The sequence below is a fragment of the Setaria viridis genome, chromosome 6, assembly GCF_005286985.2.
Source record: "Setaria viridis chromosome 6, Setaria_viridis_v4.0, whole genome shotgun sequence".
NCBI lineage: Eukaryota > Viridiplantae > Streptophyta > Magnoliopsida > Poales > Poaceae > Setaria > Setaria viridis.
This window is the reverse complement of record NC_048268.2, coordinates 16,871,663-16,888,014: the sequence shown is the minus strand read 5'-3', so window position 1 is coordinate 16,888,014 and position 16,352 is coordinate 16,871,663. Positions and strand designations below refer to the sequence as shown.

Below are 16,352 nucleotides of genomic sequence, written 5' to 3'. Positions count from 1 at the left end.
TCAACTAATACATGTGCTAGTCTAATATTCATGTGTGTCCTCACATGAACACCGACTAGGGACAACTTTAGAATAACCATACAAGTAAAGAGTTTCACATACAATTCACATAATTGCAAATCAATTCAAGTAGCCTTTAATGGATATTCAATGAACACAATATACAAATCATGGATACAAATGGAATATCATCATCTCTATGATTGCCTCTAGGGCATACCTCCAACATATTGGTCCAATCACTCCAGCCTGTCAATCGGCCGATCTCCATCAACTCCGTCTGCCAAAACACTGTAGCGTCAATCGGCCGATCCCCAACTGTAGCACCAATCGGCCGGTTCCCAATCATGACCTTCCAATCTTCCACATTAGCCAATCTTCTCCTTTCTCGATGACGATTCCATACGTGTCGAAATCTGGCGTCAACAACAAGGCAGTGGTATTCTTACCACTGTATGCAGGAGGTAACCTCAACTTGTTGCATGCGACTAACCAAACACCGTTCCCTGTATCTAGTTTTTCAAATTTGGAGTACATTCAGGCAACCAAACACCGTCTCTTATGAGCCTGGCTCATTGCACGTAGTCAACCAAACAAGGAGGTCTTGTATGCACTCGACCTGGCTCCAGGGAGCCTGGCTGGCTGGTACGAGCCAGGCTACCCTCGTCAAGGCAACCAACAGGCCCTTAATGTCTTCACCTTGTAGAAAGGATGGAATTCAATCTTGAAACGAGAAATGCTATGACACTTGATTTGCCTAGTGTGTTGTCTAATACAGAATCAGTAAAGTAATCCAAGTGGAAGCCACTTTGGGTGTGGGATGTACAACACCACAAAAATCTCGGAGGGCACCATTCACTGTAAGAACATGTACTATGTTCATGCTTTCTTATGCACCATGTACGATGTAATATGTTCATGCTTTCTTATGCACGGATCGTCCTTTGCGTTGGAATGTGAGAATGTCACTTTGGGTGTGGCGTATACAACACCACAAAAATCATGGACTATACCATTCTGCGTAAGCAATTACGTGTTGTTCCAAAAACATAGGGGGTGTTTGGATCCTAGAGCTAAAGTTTAGTCTGTGTCACATCGAATATTCGAAGGCTAATTAGGAGAATTAAATATGAGTTAATTATAAAACTAATTATATAGATGGAGGCTAAACGGTGAGACGAATCTATTAGGCCTAATTAATTCATCAATAGCAAATGGTTACTGTAGCAGCACATTGTCAAATCATGGACTAATTAGGCTTAATAGATTCATCTCGTCGTTTAGCCTCCATCTGCGCAATGGGTTTTATAAATATACTATGTTTAATACTCCTAATTAGTATCTAAACATTCGATGTGACAAGGACTAAAGTTTAGCCCAGAGATCCAAACACCCCCTTAGTTGATCTATACAAAAGATATAATTGGAATGTTGTTTTTGTGTAGGGATCATCTTACATACCGGAATATGATGACTCCTCAAAGCCAGCAGTTGGTATGACATTTGAGGACTTAGATTTAGCCAAAGAGTTCTACAAAGCCTATGCTACACATGTTGGGTTTCCAGTACATGTGGGTCAGCACAAGGCAAAGAATGGTTTGGTGACGAATAAGCGTTTCTACTGCTCAAGAGAAGGGTTCCGTAAGCACAAAGATGAGACACAATCTGAACCTGAATACGGTGGGAAAAGAAAATCTGAAAGGAAAATCACTCGATATTGATGTCTGGCAATGATTGTTGTAAGCAGACAAAGGAAAGTAAGTATATCATAACCACTTTTGTGGAAAAGCATACACATGCACTTGTCTCACCTAATAAGCATCATCCCATACGATCAAATAGAGAAGTTGGCGAGAAGGTGAAGAATACGTTGTTCAGATTTCATAGCACTAGCATTGGAACCTCATATGCATATCGTTTCCTTCGTGTCGGCCTTGGTGGGTTTGAGAATGTTGGGTGCACACTAAGGAACCTACAGCATTACCATGGGAAGTTAAGGTGATTGATAAAGTCATAGGATGCTCAAATGTTTGTTAACCAACTGAACAGAAAGGCACTTGCAAATCCAGCATTTTATTTTGATTATGTCATCGATGAGAAGGGCAGGTTAGTCCATGCATTTTGGGCGGATGCAACTAGTAGAAAAAATTACTCTCATTTCGGGGACTTAGTATCTTTTGACTCTACATACAGCACGAATGAGTATAACATGATATTCACACCCTTCATTGGAGTTAATCATCATAAGGTGAATGTGTTGTTTGGGGCTGCATTGTTATCTAATGAGAAGATAGAGTCCTACACATGGTTGTTTAAGACATTCTCGAATGCAATGGGTAGTGTTGGTGCTAGAAATCAGTCAACCGAATCCCAGCGTCCGACACACGATCCGGGAGAATCTACTTAGCTCCTGTTCGGGTGATTGCCCTGGTGCGGTTCGCGCGGCGTGCCAGCCAATCTGACCTGTTGATTGGCAAGGAAGAATACGTGTCAGGTCCAGAAATCACGATCGGCTAAGTTTCCGATCTCGAGAGAGCCTATCAGCGAATCGGCCGATTTGCTGTAATAAAGAAATCGGCTATAGGCCAGCCGATCACTGTAGCCTTGTAGACGGAAAATTACTAAAGTAATCGATACAAAGCTATGATAACAACACTAGGAACAGATCTAATCGGCAATAGATGAATTTAATAGCAGAACGTGAATGAAGCCGAAACTACCGATTCCTAGCTGGATAACTGGTGATAAAACTAGAACAACAGGCAAAACCCTATGATTCTAGTAAATATCGATAACTAGTGAATAAATCTAAACGAAACAACAGCGATACGCCCGAAGTTAAAGCTTAGATATTACTCGATAAACGGAACTTACAGAATCGGCCGGAGATCAAGCTGATGCAGCCCTGCCAACCCGCACGAACTCGTGAAAAAGAGAAAAGTACTGACGAAGTCGTCTGCTTGAAAGTAAATACGAGGAAAAAGTGGTATGTTGTATTGATTTGTTGATGATTACAGATTTACAAAGGTAGCTATTTATAGCCCCGCACAGATAACTTCTTAACCAACTAGAATTCTATCCCTAATTCAAACAGAAAACGAATATCTACAAGCACGATTCGTGCTAGGTTGGTTACTCCATGCTTCATGGGCTGATCTCCCCCTCATCCTTTTATTCCTTTCCAAGCCCATACAGGCCCAACTAACCCATCCTCCTAATCGGCCAATTCCTTATCGGCGAAAGGCAACCGATTAGGACTCCGGCACGTTCGACCCGAAGCGAGACAGAAGTCATCGGCCGATCTCGCATTGTAGCACCATTCGACCGATTCCCAACTGTGCTTCTCTGATTCCCTCTCTTCTTGGCGCCGATTTTACTAGTGACGAAATCTGGTGTCAACACATGCCCCCCAGTTTCGGAGTAAAACATAGTCTTTTACTTCGAAATTCTTTATAACCTCTCCTCTGAAACGGCCGCAATGAAAATATCCTTCCGTTTCGCGGTCTTCCAGCTGATGATTGCAATCTTTTCGAAACGGGCGCCCACGACAGCCACTACTCCCGAAAAACTCGAAACGCCGGCGCGGTGAAAATTCCATTTTTACCCTCCTTCAGGCATCCTTTAAATAGCGCTTCACCCCGCACTTCTTCTTCAAGCTCACGTCTCTCTTTTCCAGCACGCGCGCCCTCTTCTTTCTTCAGCATCCTTCCCTTGCCGCCGAAGCTTTCTAGCGCCAACCTCCTGTTACTTCTCCCCTTCTTCCCCAATGGCGGCTCCCTCCGGCAGCTCTCCAGCGCGCGATGTTCCGGAAGTGGCGCCTCTGGCGGTAGTGGCGACGGCCGTTGCTCCATCCACAGAAGAAGGAGCTTCATCGAAGATCCCAATGGCGATCCCCATCACAGCCTCATCGTCCGCATCTGCACCGGCGACCACGCCGACCACACAGAACTTCATCCCAGAGGTAAATACCGAATCCTTCTTCTATCGGCAACGCATTTACTTTAGATCTGTTTCTTACTTTTTTACACCCCCCTTTCCTTTTTTAGGCAGTTAGGCATCGCATTACCATACACCTTACGGGAAATCCCGGCCTTGTTTGTCTCGGACCTATGGGGAACCCAGATCCAATAGAGCTTATAAATTTGGAAACCCACAGGATACCCTTCAAACTGTCCGACATGGACTTAGATCAATGGTTGGGTACTTTTAGGTCCTGGCCGAATGAAACCCCAGGTTGGAGGGAGTGGTACCAACGGGTAGCCGCGTCGAAGAGCGTCTCATGGGAGGAGCTCAAAATCGGCCAGTGCATCAACCTATCCTTGTCCCAGATGGAGAAAAATGAGCCGTTGGTAATAGCGGCTTCTTACTTTTGGTCTGACGCACTTAATGCTTTCTTATTTGGGCACGGACCTATGACCCCAACACTGGCCGATGTGGTTCTGTTGACCAGCCTTGACATTTCTTCCCCGGACACACCCTTCCACCTTCTAGCCGCAACGTCACATCGGCTGGACACAAGAGGAATCGGCGGGTGGAAGGGGTTCATCAGAAGTAATAAAAGAATCGGGTCTGTTGAGAATAGGGAGCATACGGCCTTCTTGATGATGTGGTTAGAAAAACATTTCTTTTGCGGAAGAGCCGCTGGCCCGTCAACCAATACCCAGGCCTTAGCTGAAGCACTGTCTAGAGGAAACCATGTCCCTCTTGGGAAACATCTGCTAGGGGCCACGTACCACATGCTTCATCAAATCGGCATCAGACTATCCAAGGGAGAGCCGATCGGCAATCCAGGCGGACCCTGGTGGTTCATCAACTTGTGGCTGAACCTTTACATGAGTGAAATCACTCAGCAGAGAGTGGACCGTATGATGTTCCCCAACATCGAATCGGCGGAAGACCCTACCGAACGTCGCCGATGCATGTCCTTTGCTGAAGCGGCCTCAGCCTTTCCAGGTTGCACATATTCTGCTACAAAGGTGGCCGAGTACTTCCGATGCTTTTATAATGGCTTTAATGAAGATGCAGCCATTTGGTTTCCTTATCGGCGGGACGACCCGGTCTTTGAACTCCCAACTTGCTTTGATTCGACCACTGGCCGTTTTGACGAAGAGCTCAACGAAGAGTTAATCAAGCCAGGAATCTTGCCAGCCAACTTCTTCTCGGGGAAAGATGCCCCCACGTATGAGTTCTACAACCCTTCTGTTGCAGCACATCAATTCGGCATGGGTCAGCTGCCGATTCAAGTGTATTTTGCTGGCCGAATCAAATTCAGAGACGAGCTCACATCCGGTCTGGATTACAGTCGGATACGAGACCGGATTCCAGACTCCAGCACCATTGACCTGAGCAATTGGATAGCAGCTCCCTTTGCTGTCCAGCCGTTCAAACTCTAGTGGGCCGATTGGAAGCAATTTCTCTTCTGCAATTTGGCATCGGCATACTGCAACCTCCTGGACCCAGCCAACATCGACCCGAATGCCGAGGTACTTTCCTTAGCCGATTTTTATTCCCCTTAACGTGACTGAGCTCTAATGATTTTACTATTTCTTCAGGCCGAGAATCGTACACCTCCAACACACAGCCGGAGCGGACGGCTAATAGAGAGTCATCATCCATACACCTCTTACCCTCTCATCGGCTATGATGCTCCATCCGTGGACGTGATTGCTGGCCGATCAAAACAAGTTCAGAAGAGGATTGCCAAGAAGACCATTCGCCGAGTCCGAGCCCGTATAGAATCGGCGAATCCTCCTGTGCTCGTATCGGCAGAGACTCCAGCTGCACCCCCCTCTCAAGCCATTAAAGATGCCGATACCCAAGTCGTCGCTCAAGTTGGGGCAGCCGCCGCGTCGCTGCTATTAGAGGCCATTCAGGTAATCCCAAGTTTCATTCCTCCCGATTGTTGTTCTAATATTAACTCTTCTTAACTCAGACTGCGCAGAGCACTCCCATGGACACCCAACAATCGGCAGCAGCCCAATCGGCCATCGACGCGCCCCCGCTTCCATCCATTGAGGTATAGTACTATTTCACCGATTTTCCTTTGTATTTGCATAATGTACTTATTCAATTCTCTGACATAGGCCATCGGCACACCAAGCGCTCCTCAACCACCGGTCTTTTCTCAGGGAGCTGGTCCAAGCACCGCGCCGATCATTGTGGAGTCCTCTTCTTCTGATGAACCCATGGCGCAAGCCCCTGAGCAAGGCGTGACGGCTTCCCAATTGCAACATGAAGAAATCCGTTAGTGGTAAGTTATACTCCGGCTTTACTCAACCGATTTGCTTCCACTCCCAGCCGATTTATTTTCCCTTTTTATTATTTCCAGGAACAAGACACCCCCGACAACAGCCTTTTCTCTTTTGCGGTTGCCCTCTCCGACGATGAAGAAGTCACTTCCCGCCAAGTTGCCTTGAGTTCCATTCCTGATGACGTCCGAGCCAAACTTGCTAGTATCCGATCCCTCCTTCAAGGGGACATCGGCCGATTAGTAGAAGATGCTTCACCAATTCGGCAGCTCTTCAGTGACGTCAGCGGACGAGTACCAGAAGAGGCGGAGGAGGCCCTGGCGTCGGCGGCCTTCATCGAGTCCATGAGGATCCCGGTCTTCAGAGCCCTTCGTCACATGGCCGATCGCACCAAGCTGGCCAAGGCTCGTGAAGAGGAGGATGCGTTCAAGCGTCAAGCTCAAGAGGCGCATCGGCGTATCCATTTTCTGGAGGACTCCCGCCTGGGGATCATCGGCGAGATAGACCGCCTCAAGCGTCGGAGGGCGGAGCTCGCCAAGGAGATGGAGCAAGTGACCAAGGCAATCAGTGCCGAAGAGAAAAGGCTCCAAGAACTCCCGTCTGTCATTGCCGATTTGAAGCGGGAGAGGCAGCACCTGGCCCACGAGGCCCTGAAACTCCACCGCAGCGCATCAGAAGTCCCCAGATCGGCGGATGACGACCAACGGGTCCTGGACTCTGCCGATCAGATCCGGCGCCGGGCAATCACGGCTATCGATACCCTTCTGGGTAACCTGTAAAACAGTGACTGTTTTGTATGAACATTTACTATCTGCTTTGACCGTCCTTCGCGATGCCCTTTCTATTTATTGCCTTTCTTATTTCTGATGGGACGTATCCTTACCAAATTTCCATGCCTCTTTTTCCTATAAGTACCGGCCTAGGCACTTCCTCCCGATAGTACCAGTTTGGCTTTCGGTTCTACTCTCTTACTCCTCTCGTCGGCGCGGCTTTCCGTCATGTCTTCGTCGACTTCTTCCTCCTCTGTCAACCAGGTGAAAACTTGGCTTTGACTCCCCTTTCTCCTTTTAGATCTTAGGAAGAGGATGCCTCTTTTTTAATCTTTCTTTGTTTCAGCCTCAACGTCTTAGCCCTAAGCTCATACGCGCCATTGAGCTCATACATTCTGAGGACCCACTGTCGTCAGAGGATAAGGAGCTGATCAGGGCCCATCGTGACGAACTTCGAGACAACGTTACCGCGGAGGCTCGTGTGGTCTTGGAGTTTTTGGAGAGTAATGGTAGCCGGCAATCTTCAACCGACAGGAGCCATCCGCTTCCTCAGCGAGTCGTTCTTGAAGAGGCGGCGGCAGGAACTTCCCGCCCGCCCATGGATCGGAGTCATCCTCTCCCTCGTCAAGTTGAAGCGGAGGCTTCAATGAAAGAAATAGAAGAAGAATACCTCCGCATCATGAATGAGTTGGACCGGACTGGGAGCGAGCGCAAGAAGAAAAATAATTAGTTATTTGTATTTTTTGTTCTAATGGCGACTAGTGTTTTGTCGGCCGTGTAACCCATCGCCCGTACCGAATGAATACAATCGGCCGATTTGGACGACTATGTGTTTGAACCGTTTTGTATCGGCTATGTGTGATCGTGTTACGGTTAATTCCTCATGCTCCGACCCATATACTGGGGTAGTATCTTTTTAAGTACCTTCCGTTCAGAGCTCTAGTAAATTCTTCTCCCTCTATTGTTTCCAAAATGTAAGCATTCCCTGGAGCACATCTGCCGATTTTATACGGCCCTTCCCATGTAGGGGACCATTTTCCGAATTTAGGATCTTTCGACCCAATCGGCAATACTAACTTCCATACTAAGTCCCCAGGGGAGAATTGTTTGACTTTGACCTTCTTATCGTACCACCTGGCTACTTTCTTTTTGTTTTCTTCAATACTTATCAGAGCTCTCAATCGTTGGCCAGCCAAATCATCAAGTTCCCTTTTCATAAGTGACGAGTAGTCATCGACCGTTAACTGGTCCTGGAGCGAAATACGCCTCGATCCCGCCCTCGATTCCCATGGTAGTACTGCGTCGTGACTGTACACCAACTGATAGGGAGATAACTTGGTAGCCCCATGACAAGCCATCCTGTACGCCCATAGGGCCTCAGTCAAACATAGGTGCCACTTCTTTGGTTGTTCCTCAATTTTCCTTTTAATCAACTTGATTATCCCTTTGTTGGAGGATTCTGCCTGACCATTGGCTTGGGCGTAATACGGAGAAGAATTTAACAATTTGATTCCCATATCGGTTGTAAATTCCTCAAATTCCCTCGATGTGAACATTGTACCTTGATCGGTTGTTATAGTCTGAGGGATGCCGAATCGGTAGACGATGTGATCCCTTACGAAGTCGGCCATGATAGCCGATGTCACGGCTCTTAACGGAATTGCCTCTACCCATTTGGTAAAGTAATCAGTAGCCACCAGAATAAATTTATGCCCTTTGCTTGATGGTGGGTAAATTTGGCCGATAAGGTCTATTCCCCATCCCCTGAACGGCCACGGCTTGATAATGGGATTCATAGCCGATGCGGGTGCACGCTGGACATTCCCGAACTTTTGACAATCCTGGCACCCCTTATAATATTTGAAACAGTCTTTGAGGATAGTTGGCCAGTAGTACCCATTATTCCTGATCATCCACTTCATCTTATGGGCCGATTGGTGTGCTCCACATACCCCTTCATGGATTTCTCCCATCAGAGTCTTGGCCTCCTCTGTTCCAAGGCATTTGAGTAGAACACCATCGATCGTTCGGTAGAACAGGTCGTCTTCGAGCAGTACGTATTTAGTAGCATGAAAACGTACTCGTCGTTCCACCTTTTTAGACGGATCTTTCAGGTAATCGGCAATTTCTTTTCGCCAGTCATCGGCCGAAAAATCTAGAGCCATAGCGCCCAGAATTGGCCGATACCCAGATGCGTGCTGGGCGAGCTTGTTGGCACCCTCGTTGTGATCCCTTGGGATGTGCTCGATTACTGCCGATCTAAATTCTTTTAAGAGCTGTAAACAATCTTCGTAATAAATTCTTAACACGTCGTCCTTGCATTCGGATCTTCCGGTCAGCTGATCTGCTATAAGCATGGAATCCCCGTAGACTTCAACAGACTCGGCCTTGATCTCTCTTAATAGTTGCAAGTTCAATACAGCTCGGTATTCTACTTGATTGTTAGTAGCGGTAGCTTCTATCGGCAGAGAAAAATCATAGCTTGCCCCCCGAGGAGATATGAGAACAATGCCGATTCCTAATCCGACCCCACATGACGACCCATCAAAATATAAAGTCCAAGGTGCCGGCTCTACGAGGGCAATCTCTGGTCCGCAGTGTTGGGCGACGAAATCGGCCATGATCTGACCCTTGACGGCTTTTGCTGTTTCATACCGTAGGTCAAACTCTGACAATGCTAAGATCCATTTGCCGATTCGTCCTTTCAAGATCGGCAGTGATAGCATGTATTTCACTACATCCTCTTTGCATACGACCACGCATTCTGCCGATAGTAAATAGTGCCTGAGTTTAGTGCATGAGAAGTAAAGACATAGGCACAACCGCTCCACTGGAGGATATCTTGTTTCAGCGTCCAGAAGTCTTCTACTGACATAATAAATTACCCGTTCCTTGCCTTCGAACTCCTGGACTAGAGCCGACCCAATAGCTTTTTCATCAGCTGACAAGTATAGCTTAAACGGCTTACCAGTCTGAGGAGGAACCAATACCGGTGGTGAGACCAAGTATTGCTTGATATCTTCCAATGCTTTGCGCTGCTCCTCCCCCCATATGAATTCCTGGTCAGGCTTTAACTTCAACAGTGGCGTGAACGCCTGAATCCGCCCAGATAGATTAGATATGAATCTTCTGATAAAATTCACCTTGCCGATTAAAGACTGCAATTCGGTTTTGTTCTATGGGGCCACGACTTTGTTGATGGCCGCTATAGTCTTCCGATTGATTTCAATCCCTCGTTCGTGCACCATGAATCCTAAGAACTATCTGGCGGATACGCCGAAAACACATTTATTGGGGTTCATCTTAAGCCCGTGTTTCTTGGTGCACTCTAGCACTTTTCGCAAATCGGCCAGATGCTCTTCATGTCCTTTGGACTTGACTACGACGTCATCGATGTAGATCTCCACCAGAATGCCAATGAGCTTATGAAATATGTAATTCATGGCTCTCTGATACGTAGCGCCAGCGTTCTTCAAGCCAAAAGTCATCACTACCCACTCGAACAAGCCAAGGTGGCCTGGACATCTGAAGGCCGTTTTGGGTATGTCCTCTTCGGCCATAAGTATTTGATTGTACCCAGCGTTTCCGTCCATGAAGCTAATAATCTTGTGCCCCGCGGCAGCGTCGATCAGTACATCGGCCGTCGGCATGGGGTAACCATCCATCGGTGTGGCCTGATTAAGATTCCTGAAATCAACGCAAACGCGTAGCTTTCCATTCTTCTTGTATACTGGTACAATGTTGGAGATCCACTCGGCATAACGGCATTGTCGAATAAATTTTGCTTCGATTAGCCGAGTTATTTCGGCTTTTATGTCTGGTAGAATCTTAGGATTGCAGCGCCGTGCGGGCTGTTGGTATGGCCGATACCCTGGTTTTATGGGTAGCCGATGTTCAACAATAGATCAGTCTAAACCGGGCATCTCATGATACTCCCAAGCAAAATAATCCTTAAATTCCTTTAACAAATTTGTTAATTTACATTTGTACTCTGGGTCTAAATTTGCACTAATATAAGTCGGCCTTGGTTTGGTACCATCGCCTAAGTCTATCATCTCTAATGAATCGGCCGACGTGAACCCGTGCCCTAGCTTCCCATCTTCTCGGGCGAACTGATCCATCTATTCTGAGTCTTCGGAGCCGACTGCTCGGATCGGCTGTAGGCCAAAATCAGTGACCTTCAGGAAATCGGTCTCCCATACTCTGCCGGATATGCACCTGACGGTTTCTCTGCTCCATTGCTGCGTGTCGGCTGTCGCAATGCTGTATGCGGAATCAGCTTTGACTACCTCGATGTTATCGCCGACCCATTGTACGAGACATTGATGCATTGTTGACGGAATACAGCAATTTGCGTGTATCCAATCCCAGCCGAGTAGCATGTTGTAGGATCCCTTGCCATTAATAATAAAGAAGGTGGTAGGAAGGGTCTTACTGCCGATGGTGAGGTCAACGCAGAGAGCGCCGCGAGCGTTTGACACGTTGCCCTCGAAGTCTTTGAGCATCATGTCCGTCTTGGTCAAGTCGTCGTCGCTTTTTCCAAGCTTCCGGAGCACGGCGTATGGCATGATGTTGACTGCGGCTCCTCCGTCTACCATCAGTCTAGTGAGGGGACGACCGTCCACATGCCCTTTAAGGAACAGCGCCTTCATGTGTTGTCGTTCGTCATCTTCGGGCTTCTCGAACGTGGCCATCATTGGCTCCAAAGCCAACTGTGCCGTTTGGTCTTCTATCGCCGATATATCCTATTGATCGGCGGGAGTCATGAATTCCATCAGCAGTATGAAAACCATGCCGATCTCGGCTGCCGATTCGTCACCCGCCGACCCGTCGTCTCCTTTATCATTTCTTTTGGGGCGCCACACCTGAGGCTTTCCTTCCTTCCTGTCCGACGTGCTCTATTGTTCCTCTTCTTGCTGTTCCCATTGGCGGAGATGTTGGATTCTTCGTTTTTGCGACTTGGTCAATCCGTCGGGACACCACCTGGGGTTTATTGGTCTACCCCCTGATTTGGCACGTTCCCACTCCGGTTCGCGTCCTAACGGGTTTTCGTCTGTCACCCTAGCATCTGCCATCTCTTCGAGCCGGCTATGAACGTTGGCCTTGTTTTCTACCCGGTCATGCCGATCAGTCCTGCCCCCCTGCCTGTCATGGCGTCTATCTTCCGACCGATCATATCGGTCACTTCTGCCCCCCAGCCGATCACGCACGGGAAGGCACTGGTCATCTTGATTGCGCCAATTCCTGCTGATCGGTTCTGGCCTTCCGTCTCTGGAGTGAGACCTGTTGAACGGCAGATTGCCACGATATGGACCGTTGCATTCTGGGCAATTATCGGCCGAAGGTAGCCTTAGGTTGTTTTCCCAACAGTGGATGAAGAAAGGGCACCTCCAGTGATCTTCGTGCCGTCGCATTGCTTCTTCCCGGGACCTTGAGCGTTCATGCTGACATTGATACTTCTGAAGTAGGAACTGGGAAGTAATGCGTGGCTCTTCTGATTCGCCATCGTCATCCTCCATCCGCCGCTTCCCCTTGACATCTTCAGGCGTAGCTTGATTTCTGGGGTCAACGGCGCCACTCTTTTTAGCCGATTCAGACGTCAGCACTTTTGTCTGGAGTGAATTCTTTCCCGTATCAACCATGTTGGTGGGGAAAGGGTGCTGGTCGATCTTCATTGGCTTGGCCGATTTTGTCGGCACTTCAAATTTAAGTCTGCCCTGCTCAATGGCCGACTGTATCTGTTGCCTGAAAATTTTGCACTCATTAGTATCATGGGATGTGGCATTGTGCCACTTGCAGTATTTCATCTTTTTTAGTTGTTCGGCAGAAGGTATTGTATGGTACGGCGAGAGTTTAATCTGTCCTTCCTGGAGGAGAAGGTCGAATATTTTATCGGCCTTCGTCGTGTCAAAACCGAATACCTCTGGCTCCTTTTTGCCGAATGGGCATGATATCGGCTTCTTTCCCTTGATCCACTCCACAAGTCCGACTTCACCGTCTTCCTCGTCCTCTAACTCTTCCAGGAACGCCACTTTCTTCTGAAAATTCCTTCGTGGATCGAAGGAACGTACCTCCTGTCCAGACAATCGGTGGACAATCTGGCTCAAACTCTTGAACTCCTGTGAGGCGTATTTTTCTTTGATGTGGGGCAGAAGGCCTTGAAAAGCTATATCGGCCAACTGTGCGTCGTTTAGAGCCAGGGAATAGCACTTGTTCCTGATTTCCCGAAACCTCTGTACATACGAGGATATCGGCTCATCACTTCTTTGCCTGAAGCTGGTCAAATCGGACAGTTTCATCTCATGCACCCCGGCGTAGAAGTATTTGTGGAACTGTCTTTCTAAATCGGCCCATGTGATAATCGAGTTTGGCGGCAATGTCGTGAACCATTGAAAGGCCGAACCAGACAGAGATGAAGAGAACAATCGCACCCGTAGGGCATCCTGCGTAGCTGCCTCCCCGCATTGGATGATGAATCTGTTCACGTGCTCTACGGTCGAAGTGTCATCCATCCCTGAAACCTTAGTGAAGTCAGGAACTTTATACCGATGGGGAAACGGCAATAGGTCATATGTAGACGGGTATGGTGTTCTGTAGGTGTAATTTTGTACTTTCGGCTTTAAGCTGAATTGTTCTTGCATCACCTCCGCAATACGTGCAGACCAATCTGGCTGTTGCTGGTGAACCGTTGGCTGAGGTATTGGCACGTGTTGGTAAACTAGAGGCGGAATAATCTGAGGCTGGGTGAAAGCAGGTGGCATCTGATTGAAAGCCGGTTGCATATTGAACATCGGCTGCTTGAATGAGCCACTCGTTTCATCATATAGCATGAGCTCTGCTGTCTTGTTGACCTCCGGAGCGACAGGCTGGTATGGCGGTACGGTCGGCCGAGTGGCCGCCTGGAAAGATGCCTGGAATGGAGGGTTTCCTTGACTGGCCAATTGATTCTGACCGACCGTAGCTGAAGGTGCCCCCCAGGGTGATGGGCTAACTGGAGGGAACGGCGCAGAAGACAGTTGGATGGAGTTATACCCCATAGGAGCTGATGACGAAGAAGCACCTGAACCGCCGACAGAAAATTGGATCGGCTGTGAAACCGAATTCGAATAATTCTGGTTTGGCGGAATCGGCTGAAAATAGGTTGGTCCCCTGGATTCTTGAGGTATTCCACCAGCGAAGGAATTGACAACGGCGTTGTGCACCATGTTTGAAAGTACCGGGGACTGATCAACGAAGGCGTGATAAATGGACTGTTGAATCATATCGGCCATTTTGTCCGAGTCCTCAGAAATCGTGATCTGGCGAGGAGCAGGGAACAGAGTCTTTTTGATAGTCTCCCCGCTTCTGGAGCGACTGAAAGACTGTAGGCAAGCTTTCCGGAACTGTGCCGTATACTTGTCCAGTTCTTCCTTCTGGTCGTCCTTCAGATCTGCTTCCGTCACCTCGATGACGTTGTCTTCGGAGACTTCAGCAGCTTTCGACATGATGGCGGTTGTGCTGGTCCCATCGGGCGTGCCAAAAGTGTGTTGGCGCTAGAAATCGGTCAACCGAATCCCAGCGTCCAACACACGACCCAGGAGAATCTACTTAGCTCCTGTTCGGGTGATTGCCCTGGTGCGGTTCGCGTGGCGTGCCAGCCAATCTGACCTGTTGATTGGCAAGGAAGAATACGTGTCAGGTCCAGAAATCACGATCGGCTAAGTTTCCGATCTCGAGAGAGCCTATCAGCGAATTGGCCGATTTGCTGTAATAAAGAAATCGGCTATAGGCCAGCCGATCACTGTAGCCTTGTAGACGGAAAATTACTAAAGTAATCGATACAAAGCTATGATAACAACACTAGGAACAGATCTAATCGGCAATAGATGAATTTAATAGCAGAACATGAATGAAGCCGAAACTACCGATTCCTAGCTGGATAACTGGTGATAAAACTAGAACAACAGGCAAAACCCTATGATTCTAGTAAATATCGATAACTAGTGAATAAATCTAAATGAAACAACAGCGATACGCCCGAAGTTAAAGCTTAGATATTACTCGATAAACGGAACTTACAGAATCGGCCGGAGATCAAGCTGATGCAGCCCTGCCAACCCGCACGAACTCGTGAAAAAGAGAAAAGTACTGACGAAGTCGTCTGCTTGAAAGTAAATACGAGGAAAAAGTGGTATGTTGTATTGATTTGTTGATGATTACAGATTTACAAAGGTAGCTATTTATAGCCCCGCACAGATAACTTCTTAACCGACTAGAATTCTATCCCTAATTCAAACAGAAAACGAATATCTACAAGCACGATTCGTGCTAGGTTGGTTACTCCACGCTTCATGGGCTGATCTCCCCCTCATCCTTTTATTCCTTTCCAAGCCCATACAGGCCCAACTAACCCATCCTCCTAATCGGCCGATTCCTTATCGGCGAAAGGCAACCGATTAGAACTCCGGCACGTTCGACCCGAAGCGAGACAGAAGTCATCGGCCGATCTCGCACTGTAGCACCATTCGACCGATTCCCAACTGTGCTTCTTTGATTCCCTCTCTTCTTGGCGCCGATTTTACTAGTGACGAAATCTAGCGTCAACAGGTAGTGTGGAACCTGCTGTAATTATAACTGGTGAAGATGCTAGCATGAAGGTTGCGATACAAAATGTTTTCCTAATATCAATCCATAGACTATGCATGTGGCACATATTGAGGAAGGTTCATGATAAGGTTGGTCCTGACCTCAAGGAGGATGAAGACTTTGAGTTTATGTGTATGGTCATCTGAAACTCTGGAGGAATTTGAAGGACGATAGTCAAGAATTATGATACAATATGGCTTGGAACACCATGAGTGGTTTGTTCGGAAGTTTGATATAAGGTTGTCATGGGTACCAGTTTACTATAGAGACATTCCCTTGTTAGGACTTTTGAGGACCACATTTAGGTTGGAAAGTGTCAACTCTTACTTCTCTTTGTTTCATTGGATTTACGCATGCTTTGGTTGAGTTTTGGCTTAGGTTTGATGCCTTGGAACACCAACATTACAAGGAGCTAGAAGCTGATAATATGACCCTCCACACAACCCCTGTGTTGAAGTCGTCATAGGGAATGGAAAAGCATGGTCATGAGCTCTTCACCCATAAGGTCTTTGGAGAATTCCAGCAGCAGCTGCTGGCTGCTAAAGAGTACTATGTCTTTGAAAGCATGCAAAAGGATGGAGATTTTAAAACCATGAGGGTAGCTTATAATTCCAAGAAAGTAAGGGTAGTACAACTCAACACATCCACGATGCTTGCTTCATGCTCATGCATGCTCTTTGAAACACAAGGTATTCCTTGTCAGCATGTT

At 47.6% G+C, this 16,352-nt stretch overlaps 1 pseudogene; it reads left to right on the top strand.

The window, feature by feature from the left end:
• The first annotated feature begins 898 nt into the window (after positions 1-898).
• On the top strand, positions 899-16,109 carry LOC140223191 (protein FAR1-RELATED SEQUENCE 5-like; annotated as a pseudogene).
• Positions 16,110-16,352: the final 243 nt, after the last annotated feature.